Consider the following 13728-nt stretch of genomic DNA (forward strand, 5'->3'; position numbering starts at 1 on the left):
ATGGAGAGAACAGTGTAATGAACCACTATGTGCCTATCACCACCTACAACAATTATCAAATCATGATCATTCTTGTATTATTATACTCCCACTGCATTCACCTTGTTATTAGCTTATTTTAAAGCAATTCCCAGACATAATTTTATCCATAAATACCTCGGTATGTATCTCTGAAAGATAAGGACTTTCATTAAAGACACAGTCATAATACCATTATCACATAAAAAATAAATACCATAAAATATCTCATCAGTGTTGAAATTTTTCTGGTAGTCAAATATATATATTTACAGTTGATTTTTCCTCACCAAAATCCAAACAAGGCCCACATAGTACATTTTGATATGTCCCTTAATTCTCTTTAAATTGAGATTTTCTCTTTTTATTCCCCTTTGCAACTAATTTCTTGATAAAACTGGATTGTTTATCCAATAGAATCCCCACATTCAGGATTTTGCAATTTGCTTCTCCATCATGTCACTGAACATAATCCTTTGTTCAGAGATCTGATTTCTCTTGGCAACACAAATGTATAGGTACTATTGCATACTTCCATTGGGAAGCACCCAATTAATAGTGGTATCTCTTTTAATATATTAGTGATCACTGATGACCCATTACTTATACTCATGATTTTGTTAAGGACAAGTAAAGTGTTAATACTGTAATTCTAATAGTTTCTTCCCTTATTAGATGGATATGTCTACAAAAAGAAGTACTTCTTTATCAGTAAATTAGGTTACTCTGAGATGCTGTTTTCAAACAGAAAAGAAAAACAGGTTAGATGCTTAATATTTCCCTTTCTGTCCCTATTTTTAGAATAATAAGTGGCTCCCTGATACTCTCTAAAACAAATCAGTGAGTTGTGAAGTATCATAATGAATTCATGGGGTCCTAACATATGTAGTATATTTCACTTAATCATATTGATTTTTTTAAACCCATTTAAAAAAATATTTTTGTTTATTTTTATTTGACAGAGATCACAAGTAGGCAGAGGCAGGCAGAGAGAGAGGAAGGGAAGCAGGCTCCCTGCTGAGCAGAGAGCCCGATGCTGGGCTCGATCCCAGAACCCTGGGATCATGACCCAAGCCGAAAGCAGAGGCTTTAACCCACTGAGCCATCCAGGTGCCCCAATTATATTGATTTTTCATATGGACACTCAAATCATTACACCCATGGCCCCTTAACTTGACTTCCAAGTTACTTTCTTTTTAAGATTTTTTTTGTAATCTGGTTTAAAAAATAATTTTTTAAAGATTATTTATTTATTTGACAGAGAGAGCACAATCAGGCAGAACAGCAGACAGAGGGAGAAGAGGGAGAAGGAGGCTCCCCGCTGAGCAGAGAGCCTGACACGTGACCCCCAGGACCCTGAGATCATAACCTGTGCCGAAGGCAGATGCTTAACTCATTGAACCACGCAGGTGCCCCCAAACAAGTTTTTTTAGGCAGCTTAGTTGAGCTGCTTTATGCGCTACGGTTCACAGAGTACCTATTTCACCCAAATAAGGTTTACAATTAAACGGGTTTTACATTTATAGACTTGTAGAACCACCACTGTGATCTAATTTGGCACATTTTTGTCACTTCAGAAAGAAAGTCTATGCCAATCAGCCATCTATCTCCCCCCTTTCTTCCCCCACAACCCTCTGCGTCTATGGATCTCCTTTCGGATTCCAAAGGTTTGCTCTTTTGAGACATTTCATAAACAGGGAATCACATCCCATGTAGTCTTCCGTGACTGGCTGCTCTCACTTAACATAATTATTTCTAAAGTTCCCCCGTAGCCTGTATCAATGCTTTTTTTCCTTTTATTGCCAAAGGACATTCAATTCCATGAGTGTACCACATTTTATTCATCTGTTCATCAGCTGAGGGAGATCTGGGTTGTTTCTTCTTTTCGGTTGTTATGAACAATGCTGCCATGATTTTTCATGTAGATGTTTTTATGTCAACACATGTTTTTACTTCTCTTGGGCATATATGTAGGAATGGAATTGCTTAACACGGCCAGACTCTTCCGCACAGTGACTGCACCATTCTTCATCTCTGCCCGCTGGGTCTTCGGGCTCCCGTTTCTCAACATCTTCACCAACACCTGTGATTATCTCTTTGATGACAGCCATCCGAATGCATGTGAAGTAGTATTTGTGATTTTTGTGGGTTTGAAGGGCGTATTTCTTTGTTTATGTATTTCAGTTCATGAATATTTTACTGATTACCTCTCAGATACCAGATGCTGCCCTATGGCCACACATTCTTGGCAAGCTGTTAATAGGAGACCTCTCTACTATTCTTGCGACACAAACTTCTTGATATTTTTATGTTATCATAAAAGAGAAATAAAATCATCTTTGTTTTAAAATCTGAGTTTTGATTACTTGGCAATCTTGGAAATGTTTCATACTTCCATATATATGTAGCTATTTAATAAGGTATTAACTATAGCAATTCTTATAATTTAAAAGACACTTATATCAGGTAGTAAAGATACAATATTAAAAAGTTCAATTAGGTCTGAGGTTTTATAGACCATGAATTAATGGCATCAGGGGCCCCACAAAGCTAATTAATTTGCTTAAGATAGTTAAACAAGAATATGGTCAAGTCAGAAATACTTTTAAAATGATTAAGGATGCCGATGTGACAGGTCAGTGTGATTATATAACCAATATGGCCAGAATGCAATTGTTAGGGTGTGATCTTGGTCTTGCCTTATACTGACAGACTTGGAAACAAGGAACAGACAAGTAAGAAAGCAACTGTATCTGGTGGAAGGAAGGTCAGCGACAAAGGCACAAGTGGTACTTGCATTGATGAATTTTTATTTAAGGGCACTGGTATTATTGGTTAACAGTTTTTGGCAATTATTTTGAGTTGGAACCTATGGTACACATTTTGCACCTGTTGTTTCCTGTCATTGTCACAACAACCATATTGTGTAGGCACTAGCCCCATTTCACAGGTTTGAAGACTATTGATACATAGAGGAATTAAGTGATTTTTCCAAAGGTCCCACAGCTAATACAGAGAACTAAAATTTGAACTGGAATCTACATCGGGTCTTCTTTGAGCTTGATTTTTCTTTCCCATGCCAAGTAGGGAGAACCCAGATGGTGTAAGGACCCCCTCTCCCACTGACAGTTGGGACAACAATGTGCTTAAGGAAGGCATCCCCAAATCACTGCATTTATATGCGAAAGAGTACCAGACTTGATAGCATGGAGTGTAAAAGATAAAATCTTCTCTTTGTCTAGAACTGGTTTTCTTGCCTTAAGACTTAAGCGCACTATTTGTGCTTAAGAACTTTACCCCAAAGATACAGATGTAGTGAAAAGGGCCATATGTACCCCAGTGTTCATAGCAGCAATGGCCACAGTTGCCAAACTGTGGAAAGAACCAAGATGCCCTTCAACAGACGCATGGATAAAGAACATGGGGTCCATATACACTATGGAATATTACTCAGCCAGCAGAAAGGATGAATACCCCATTTTTGTATCAACATGGATGGGATTGGAGGAGATTAGGCTGAGATAAGCCAAGCAGAGAGAGTGAATTACCATGTTTTCACTCACTTGTGGAGCGTAAGGAATAACAGGGAAGACCTTGGGAGATGGAGAGGAGAAGTGAGGGGAAATCGGACAGGGAGATGAACCATGAGAGACTATGGACTCTGAGAAACAAACTGAGGGTTTTGGAGGGGAAAGGGGTGGGAAGGTTGGGTGAGCCTGGTGGTGGGTATTATGGAGGGCACGTATTGCATGGAGCACTGGGTGTGGTGCATAAACAATGGATTTTGGAACACTGAATAAAAGATAAAATATTTTTTAAAAGATGACTGTTAAAAAATAAAATTAAATTTTAAAAAAGAACTTCATATAAGGAATTGCCTTTAGGAGGCTACTCTTTGTACTTCTGTTTTAGAGTCAATGAAAACCCTGGGGGAAAGTGAAACCCACAAATCCCCACGGGTGCTAACTTAAGGGTCTCTACCATTACTTGGATGGATACCTGGTTCTGTCCAACTCCTTTGCGACCTTTCTAATCCAGATATAAATTCAACCCACACAAATGATCGAAATATAAGCATGGGGGCACCTGGCTGGCTCAGTCAGTTAGGATCCGACTTTGGCTCAGGTCATGATCTTGGGGTCCTGGGATCGAGCCCTGCATCTGGCTCCCTGCTCAGTGGGGAAGCTGCTGTCCTTCTCCCTTTGCCCCTCCCCCCACGTGTGCTCTCTCCCAAATAAATAAATAAAATCTTTATCATATATGGCGTTTTGTGGGTTCTCAGTTCCTCCCTCTAAAGGAGAGATAATAACTACCTAGCTGTCAGAAATCTTGGCCAGGTTAAATGATACAATGTAAGCAATTAACTTATCAGCCAACCAGCTTCCCTGATCCTGAAATAAATGTTCTGCGTTCCATTTCAGCCACTTACTCACACACCGACAGAGAGCCACTGAGCGTCTATAGCTAAGCAGACTACAATTCATGGGGCTGGCGAATGGAGCCAGTGCAGATAATTGAAAGACTTGTATTTCAGTTCCCTTCCCCCTTACCAGGGCAGAGAAGGTTGGCTAAAGGGCAGTCCCAGGTTTTCAGGTTTTGCCAAATAAAAGAATGTCTGATACTCAAAAACTACAGCTTGCGGGCTGGTCCAGAACCCAGCGCTCACAAGGAGCTGGGAGACTATGAGCAAGCTGCTGAACTTTTCCGCCTCATATTCCTCCACGGTAAAATGGGAATTAAAAAGCAATTGGGTGGTAGTGCAGATGAGCCAAAGTAATACATCCAAAGTACCATCCTAACGAATAGTGAGTGGCACAGAAGTAATTCACTCTATCAGTGTTACCTGTTACGGTTATTGCTTGGGTTCCAGTCCCAGGTCTGCATTTTTGTGATGTGTGAGCATAAGCAAGTGGCTTCTCTTTTTGGACCATCAGCATCTCCAGCGAAAGAAAACCATATTGATTCACTTGAAATAGTACTTACTAAGAAATTACTCTTTGCCAGAAATTCACCTAAGCTCTGGAGATAAAAAAGTAAGACGTACAAGACCCTTGCCCTCAGAAGCTGGCACCTGAGTGGAAATACAAAGACATAATACCCAATAAGCACATAAACAACAAAGTACTGTCTCTCTCTCCCTTTTTTTAAAGATCTTATTTATTTATTTGAGAGAGATCGAGAGCACAAGCAGCAAAGGGAGAGGGAGGGCTCCCTCCTCCCACTGCGGAGGGAGCCCAAGGCGGGGCTCCATCCCAGGACCCTGAGATCATGACCTGAGCCGAAGGCAGACATTTAACCCACGGGGCGACCCAGGCATCCCCAACAAAGAACTGTCTTAAAATGGAATGTGTGTACGTGCCATAACAACGAACAAAGCAGATGTAAAAGGGGGTGACTTCCCATAGGGAAGATCCCTCCCTAAACCCAAGACATTTGTACCGAGCTAAATGATGAGCTGATGCCAGTCACGCAAAATCTGGGCAGAGACCATTCTGACCAAAGGGAACAGCAGATGCCAAGCGGAAGGCGAGCAGGTATTTGGAAGAGAAAGCCACTGTGCGGAGCAAGTTTAAATTTTCCTCATTTTTCTTCCATTTTTAATTTTTTCACATTTTAACGTGGATGATTGTAACTCCCTGGCAGTATATTTTGAAGATAAAGGGAGGGAACATAAAGAAAAGACCGAACATGGTATTTTGGATAGAGTGAGAACTCCATGCATGTGTGTCCTTGTCCCTTACCTTGGGCCAGTGTGAACGACACACCCCAGAAAAGGCACCTAAGACACATACAACTTCCAGAGAACAGGTTTTGTGATGTGCTTTTGATTTCATGAGTACCACTTATTAACATGCTGGACGGATGCTAAATGACTGAAATCTCTCTGTGATTTGTCTTTCTAATCCCGTTCTGATTTAAAGGTTTAATTCCCGACCCTGTCATCATCTAGTTTTTAAAGCTTCATGCTCAAACTGGCACGAAGTCAAGAAATGCTTCTAAAAAATGAATAGGTACCAGAGATAATAAAATTAGATGTCAGTGCATTAAACCTTTTTCTCTCCATGACTGGTCATCACAAAATATCATAAAATCTGTCATAATAAAGGGCAATACCTTATAAATGAGTTGATGGGGCATAAAAGGATGTCGATGATTTATATTCTATCAGCCAATGAAATGAGCAAGTTGTTCCATTGATGACACCCAGCTTTTTATTGTTTATGAATAGGTGAGTGTAACAGAGAGAGAAATAATGGGGGGTTAATAAATAAGAGTTAATTAACTATATGAGCAATTATTTCAAATTGTCCCCCAATTTAGGAAAATTAATACTTTTATCTGTTAGGGTTCAAAAAGTCATCCTCTATCATTCTCGTCAATCTCTGTACATTTCAACACTTCTGAAAAAGTTACCATGCTGAATGCTTCAAATTATAGTATCTGTTTTTATTTTGTTATTTTTATCTACTTTTTATTTTTCTAATTTTTATTGATTTTTTAATTTTTTTAAAAGAATTTATTTATTTGACAGCGAAATAGCACAAGTAGGCAGAGAGGCAGGCAGAGGGAGAGAAGGAAGCAGGTTCCCTGCTGAGCAGAGCGTCCGACACGGGGCTCAATCCCAGGACCCTGGGATCATGATCCGAGCTGAAGGCAGCCACTTAACCGACTGAGCCACCCAGGCGCCCTACAGTAGCCATTTTTTAAATGGCCAATCAGGTGATAAAATTCTATTAATGCTTTGATTATTATTAAGGCTGATAAGTGCAATAGCAACTATTTACTGAGTGATAACTGTGCCTGGAATCTTATGAAAGGCCTTCATGTTTGCGACAGAGACAGCAGTGATCAACCAGTGTCTGATTTCTCCTGCATTCCCAGCTCCCTTAGAGTTAAGCAAAGCCTCGTGACTACTTCTGACCAAAGGCTGGGGTGTGGGTCCCATTCGGATGAGGCAATGAAAATATGCAATTCTCCAACTGTCTCTTCCTTAACTACAGGGCAGATAACGTTCAGCTGTTAGATCCTCCATTAGCCTGAATCCATGAGTTATCCTATGGAGCAGAAATCTTACCAACTGCACTTGAGGCATGAGGCATGGTCATGGAAGTTTTTGTAATCTTAAGCCACTGAGGTCTGGAAGTGGATTATTTCTGAATCATAAACCTACCTATCCTGGCTAACATAACAATATCATCTCATTCGATTCCTCCAAACAACCTTGATTAAGGTACCGTGATAATCTCTTACAAATGATGGAAGTAAGGCACAATCATTTACTTAGGATTAAGCAACTACTGTTTGGAGAAACTCAGGACTGGCAGATTATAGGAGATGATAGGAACTCCCCTCCTCGCAATGTGACAAGAGAATCAGATATTTGGTTCTAGACAGCCACGGTTCAAATTCTGCGTCCATGCCAGAATGAGGTAACCTTGGGTCAGTTACTTAACCTTTCTGTGTCTCACACGTTCTCAAACAAAAAATAAAGATAATATTAACTTAGGTCCAACCGGGTTGAGGTTTAAGGACGCTGAAATGTGTTAAGTGCTTAGAACTGGGATTGGCACATAAGTTTTATTTATTACTATACCTGTTCACCGTGTCTATCAAAGAACCAGGAACAAAAATCAATTTATTAAGAATAGCATTCTTAAAAAAAAAAAGAAGGAATGACATTCTTGTGTACTGGGAACCCAAATCTCCTTCATTTTACAAACCAGGAAACTGAGGCCCCAGAAGTTGACTAACTTGTCCAAGGTCACAAAACAGAAGAAAGCCCAGACCTCCCTTTTTTACAGTTCAGCAGGTTTCCACATCACTTTGCTGATTCCCATTCTAATGAAGTCAAAACAGGGGAAGAAGACAGGGAAGAGAAGTCTTTGTCACTTTCAAACCAAGCCACAGATGCTCGGTTTCTTCCCCCTTCCCAACGTGCCTATGAAAGCCTTGCTCATCGTCTTAAATAATGCGGTTCTTATGAAATCCAGCAGGTAAGTTGAAAGCTACACTCAACCTAATAAGAGAATGACTCGCTGCTGGCCTGATGACAAACACTCTCTCCTCTGTCTCCTGTGCGGCACCTGTGACTCTGGTGACTTTGTTCCATGTGTTAAGATCAGGCAGTGGCAGCTTAACATCCCAAACAAATAATGCCGTCTTCTTAATTAAGAGAAAATAAAGTAAAAAGAAGGAACGCTAGAAGGAAGAAAGAAAGGAGGGAAAGAAAGAAAAAGGAACCAAGGAACAAAAAAATGGGGTGGGGGAGGGGAAGAGCATGCAAATAACTCTTGCTTTTCCAGAGTGACAGTGCACGTTCTCATCTGATGCTGGAAACACATCTCCAGCCCCAGCTGTTGAATTGCCGTTGTGGGCATTTGAACACTTCAAAAATGCATTAAACCTTCACTGCACCTGTGGTTACACAAGTGATATAAATTACACAGAAATTTCTGTTGCAAATACTGGGATGCTTGGGAGTTGCCCGCTTTTATTTTTTTCCTTTCCCGGGATTAGCTGCTCAACAGATTGCAAAGGATTTACTTAGTAATAGGGTGTTTTACCTTCTTTTCTTTCTTTCTTTCTTTCTTTTTTTTTAAATTAGTCTACCACCTGTTTTGTCAATTTGATATTCTGTTTCTCCGTGTCTGGGAGTCCTCCCTAAAACCCTCCTCCAACACTTGCTATAAACAAGGCAAACATTCCCGTCAACAAAGAGACAGCTATCTGACCCCGGAAATGATGGAAACTGGGCCGAACCCCATTCAGTCTCTGTCTTCCTTCTCCCAGCTGCTCCCCCAGATGGCACACACCACTAGTGGAGTTGACATTTTGGGGGAAAAAAAAACTTTATTCCAAAATTATGCGAACATCTCCATGGGCAGATCTGCTCTATACTAGGGTCTATTTTGGGAAGATAACTTGAAAAATGATAGAAAAGTTCAAAATAGCCTCACACAAGGCGTGAGCCTCAGCAAATAGTCAAAATGGAAGTTCATCACATGTTTAACTTCCGACTTTTTTCCAAGCGTCCGGCCGTAGTGTCCAGACTCAGAATTCCTTGATTCAAACAGGTGGATCCATTCATACACAAATTATTCATGGATTCCCCAACTAGTTTCTGCAGATATGAAGTGAAAGTAAGACAGAGCTGGTCTGATTCTGGGAAGCTTTCACGCAAGTGGAGGAGAGAGTGACCAATTAGGAGACTGTCACGAAAGTTGAAAAAGTGGGAAATAGGAAGGTGGAAATAAAACAGGACAGGTGGGCGGGGGGATCGGGTAACTGGGTGGTGGGCATGAAGGAGGGCACTCAGCGGAGGGAGCACTGGGTGTTGTATGCAAGTGATGAATTACTGAATTCTACCTTTGAAACAAATAATATACCATATGTCAAATAAATTGAATATTAATTAATTAATTAATTAGTTAGTTAATTTAAAAAATAGGGCAGAGTAAGAAAGCCTGACTAGGGTTGTTGTAGAAGAGTCAGAGAAAGCCTCTATAAGGAAGAATGTTTATATGAAAACAATGACCAGGGCAAGCCCAGAGAGGCCCAAGAATTAGTATTTAAACTTCGAGGAACAGTAGAGGACCCAGAGACAGGGAGGTAGGGGTGAAATGGATAGGAATCAGTTGGTAGCTATAGCTGTGATACTAATTATACTACCACACTTTTTATACTATACTTTTTACACAACTATACTGATTTTACATTTCTTATTTTATTGAGAGCTCTTGATCTCTACTAATTTAGCAGGAAGCAACAAACTCGGGTTAGAATTCAGATTCTGGTTGTACATAGAATTGTGGTTTCTTTGCTCGACATTATAGCCTGGATAATTTGTTCAACATTTATTCATTTAGCAAACATTTTGTACCAGATCCTGCTGTGTTTGGACACTTATGGGACATTTTAAAATGAAGATTCTGGCCTTGTAGAGGACGAGGGAGCCCAAGTCTCTTTAGGTGGAACTTTGAAAAAGACGTCCATTCTGGGTGGTTCTTCCCGACACAGATGTCTGGGAGCTTCCGCACCTTAACACATGCTTTCTGTTCATTTGAGAAGAAGAAAAATCTGTGAATAGCTGTTCGCGTCTTGTCACGGGATTGATCAAAAGTACAGAATAGATCCCCAGGCTAAGTCACTAAACATGTCAGTCAATGCTGAAGCTAAAAATAAAATCATTTATAAATTTTTAAAAAATCATAAAAGTACAGAGCAGAGACTTGCTTGAATTGGAGACGAAGCTACTGTTGGGTCCAATCATATCTCAACTGGGAAGTTGCTTCTGAATCACAGGTTCCTCAACTTTATATATTTTTTTAAGACTGTATTTATTTATTTGACAGGAGAGCACAAGCAGGGGGAGCAGCACAGGGAGAGGGAGAGGGGGAAGCAGGTTACCCCCTCAGCAGGGAGCCCCATGTGGGACTCGATCCCAGGACCCCAGGATTGTGACCTGAGCAAAGGCACATACTTAACCGACTGAGTCCCCCAGTTGCCCCAGTTTCCTCAACTTTAAAAACGGGGTGATGATGTCACCTAAGTGCTTGGATCTTGTGGCTCAAATGAGCTGACTCACCTTAACACGTGGCAGTCGTAGGCACTCCATAAATGTTTGCTTTTCCTATTTCAATTTTCTGGCATTCTTACCTGTTGGGTTCACTGAGAAAAAGTGTGAAACGGAGCTCTCAGAAAAAATACAGCTGATACAGATTATATGAAGGGATTAGGCTCTGAAAGTTAGAATGCAAATAAGGAGAACAACTACTGATTAAAAAAAAAAAAAAACTCTTAAATTCTCTTAGGAAATCATTAAATTATAGAATCACGTGCCTGAATATCTAATTCTACTATACAGGAATCCTAGGTCATAGGATTCAGAGTTTAGCCAAGTCAGTAATGCAGGTATAAGATGAGTCTCTACCATTTGTCAAAGTGGCTTAAAACTGTCTCCAAACTGGAGCACCTGGGTCGCTCAGTGGGTTGAGCCTCTGCCTTCAGCTCAGGTCATGATCTCAGAGTGCTGGGATCGAGCCCTGCATCGGGCTCTCTGCTTAGCAGGGAAGCCTACTTCCCCCTCTCTCTCTGCCTGCTGCTCTGCTCTGCCTACTTGTGCCTCTCTCTTTTGCCTACTCTCCCTCTCTTTCTCTGTCAAATAAATAACTAAAATCTAAAAAAAAAAAAAAAACAAAAACAAAAAAACCCTCTACCCAAAAACTGGGTAAAGACAATTTCACTGTAGTATTTTTTAAAAATCAACTTTAATTTAGTATTCAATAAATGATCAGAAACTCAGCACATTTTCCATTGCCTTCTTGAAAAGCGGTCAGAGGTCATATCAGAAACCAAGTCATATCAGAAACCCAAAATATACGAATTAACTTCTTAATCTCTCCATGCAACCATCTGGAAAGGAGATCTGTCTAACTCCATCGAAAACCGTAGCATTTCTTCACCCATGGTGCGGACAGACTAGCATGTAAGTAAGGAAAGGGGGGCCCGCAGGTGAGCACCGCCTTTCCTTGTCCCACTCATATCAGACAAGACCATTTCCATTTTAAAGCTGACATCTTTCATATCTGTCCTTTAGTAAATCATATATGACCAAGTCATTTCCTGGCTTAAGGCCACTCAACCACGAGAACAACTCAAGAGGGCTGGTGGGAGGGGGCCAGGACTCTCAAAGCCTCAGCTTCAAACTGGCCCTCTTACTTCCATCAACACTCTTCTGACCAAAGAAAGTCACATAACTAAGCTCAGTGTTCACTGGGAAGGAGGACGCACTTCTCCCCTGCGGTCTAAGGGAGTCTGACCGGAAGCCACCCTACAAGCTGCTTCATGCCAGTCAAGGTACCGACATTTCACCAGGGCCTCAGCCAGGCACGGCAGTATCTGAAGGCATAAAATTCCCCAATTCTGCGTAGAGTGGGAATGGCAAACCAGGGTAAACCTAGCAAAGAGGACGAAGAAGAATGTCAACCCAGCTGTCAGACTGGAGAATAAGGCGGGAAGCTGTGGGGCCCGTGACCAGTACGGGACCAAGTAAGTCAAGACATCCCTAGGATACCGTTGGAAACATTGTCCAAATGCTCAGGAACTCACATGCTAACACTTCAGCGTCAGAGGGGCACCTGGGTGGCTCCATTAGTTAAGTCACTGACAACTGATTTCAGCTCAGGTCATGATCTCAGGGTCGTGAGATCAAGCCCCATGTCTGGCTCCATACTCGATGGGGAGTCTGCTTGAGAGTCTCTCTTTCTCTTTCCCTCTGCACCTCCCCCATGCTCTCTCTCTCAGATAAATAAATATTTAAAAAAAGAGAGAGACTTCAGCATCGGAGTCTAGAATGCACAATAGTCAGAGATTATCGGTGTTCAAAGATTTTAGGTACCCATAAATGACAGATATCCATGACTACAAATTGCCTACCATCACCATGCTTATACCTAGGGATTGTACCAACAAAGCCTGTGATCTTTAGTATAGCAACATATTTCTCTTTAGATACCATTCTGCCTGCACATATTCCTATCCAGCACCAACGGAGACGAGGGAGAGCCCCTGGCATGGTCAGCAAGGTTTACCAAGATTTGCTCCTGCAAATATTTGCAGCCATGGCTCTTTCCTACTCCTGTGTACGGATGAGCACTGCCTTTCCCATAAGTCACGCTATGTCTCAGTTTCTTATTGTAGAATTGCCTCACTACCCCCACCATACCCAGCATATACAATTTCTCCCTAAATTTTATGCACCTTTCAGGGTTCATATCTTCCAAGACAGACAACCTCACCTCCTTCAGGAAGGGTTAGGTGTTCTCCCTTTCTGTGTTTCCATAATACCATAAACATATTTCTATCACCTTCCTTCTAGGTTATTTTTTTTAATATTTTTTATTTATTTGACAGACAGAGATCACAAGTAGGCGGAGAGGCAGGCAGAGAGAGGGGGTGGAGGAAGCAGGCTCCCTGCTGAGCAGAGAGCCCGATGTGGGGCTCGATCCCAGGACCCTGAGACCATGACCTGAGCCGAAGGCAGAGGCTTAACCCACTGAGCCACCCAGGTGCCCCCTAGGTTATTTTCTAAGTGTATATGTGTGTGTGTGTGTGTGTGTGTGCACAACCCCCCCCACCCCCGCCCTGCCAAGTAGTCTGAGATCTTTGAGGGCAGGAGCTATATACTTAGAAAAAACTTTTTAAATCTCCAGAACCTAGCACAGTGTTTAGCATGCAATGTCTCCCAACAAATATTATTCCTGAATGAACATGAACTATTTCAGATTTCTTCTGAACACAGTTTTACAACTTTAGGCTTGGAAGGAATAATGTAGGGAGTATAGCCCAATCTCCTCATTCTGTCAGTGAACAGTGGGTGGCCAGAGGAGTGACTTACCCAAGGTCACATAAATAAATAGGACCGAGCTCCTGCATGGCTACAGGGAAATAGTTCAAAACTTCTTATTAAATATCTACCAGGTGGGACAGGTAGGTGGCTCAGTCAGTTACGACGTGTCTGCCTTCAGCTCAGGTCATGATCCCAAGGTCCTGGGATCAAGTCCTGCATTAGTCTCCTTGCTCGAGGAGGAGCCTGCTTCTCCCTCTACCACTTCCCCTGCTTGTGCTCTCTCTCTCTCTCCCTCTCTCTCGCTAATAAATAAATAAATAAATAAATAAAATCTTTTTTAAAAATAAATAAATATCTACCAT

This window comes from Martes martes (assembly GCF_963455335.1).
Source record: "Martes martes genome assembly, chromosome: 9".
In the NCBI taxonomy this organism is placed as follows: Eukaryota; Metazoa; Chordata; class Mammalia; order Carnivora; family Mustelidae; genus Martes; species Martes martes.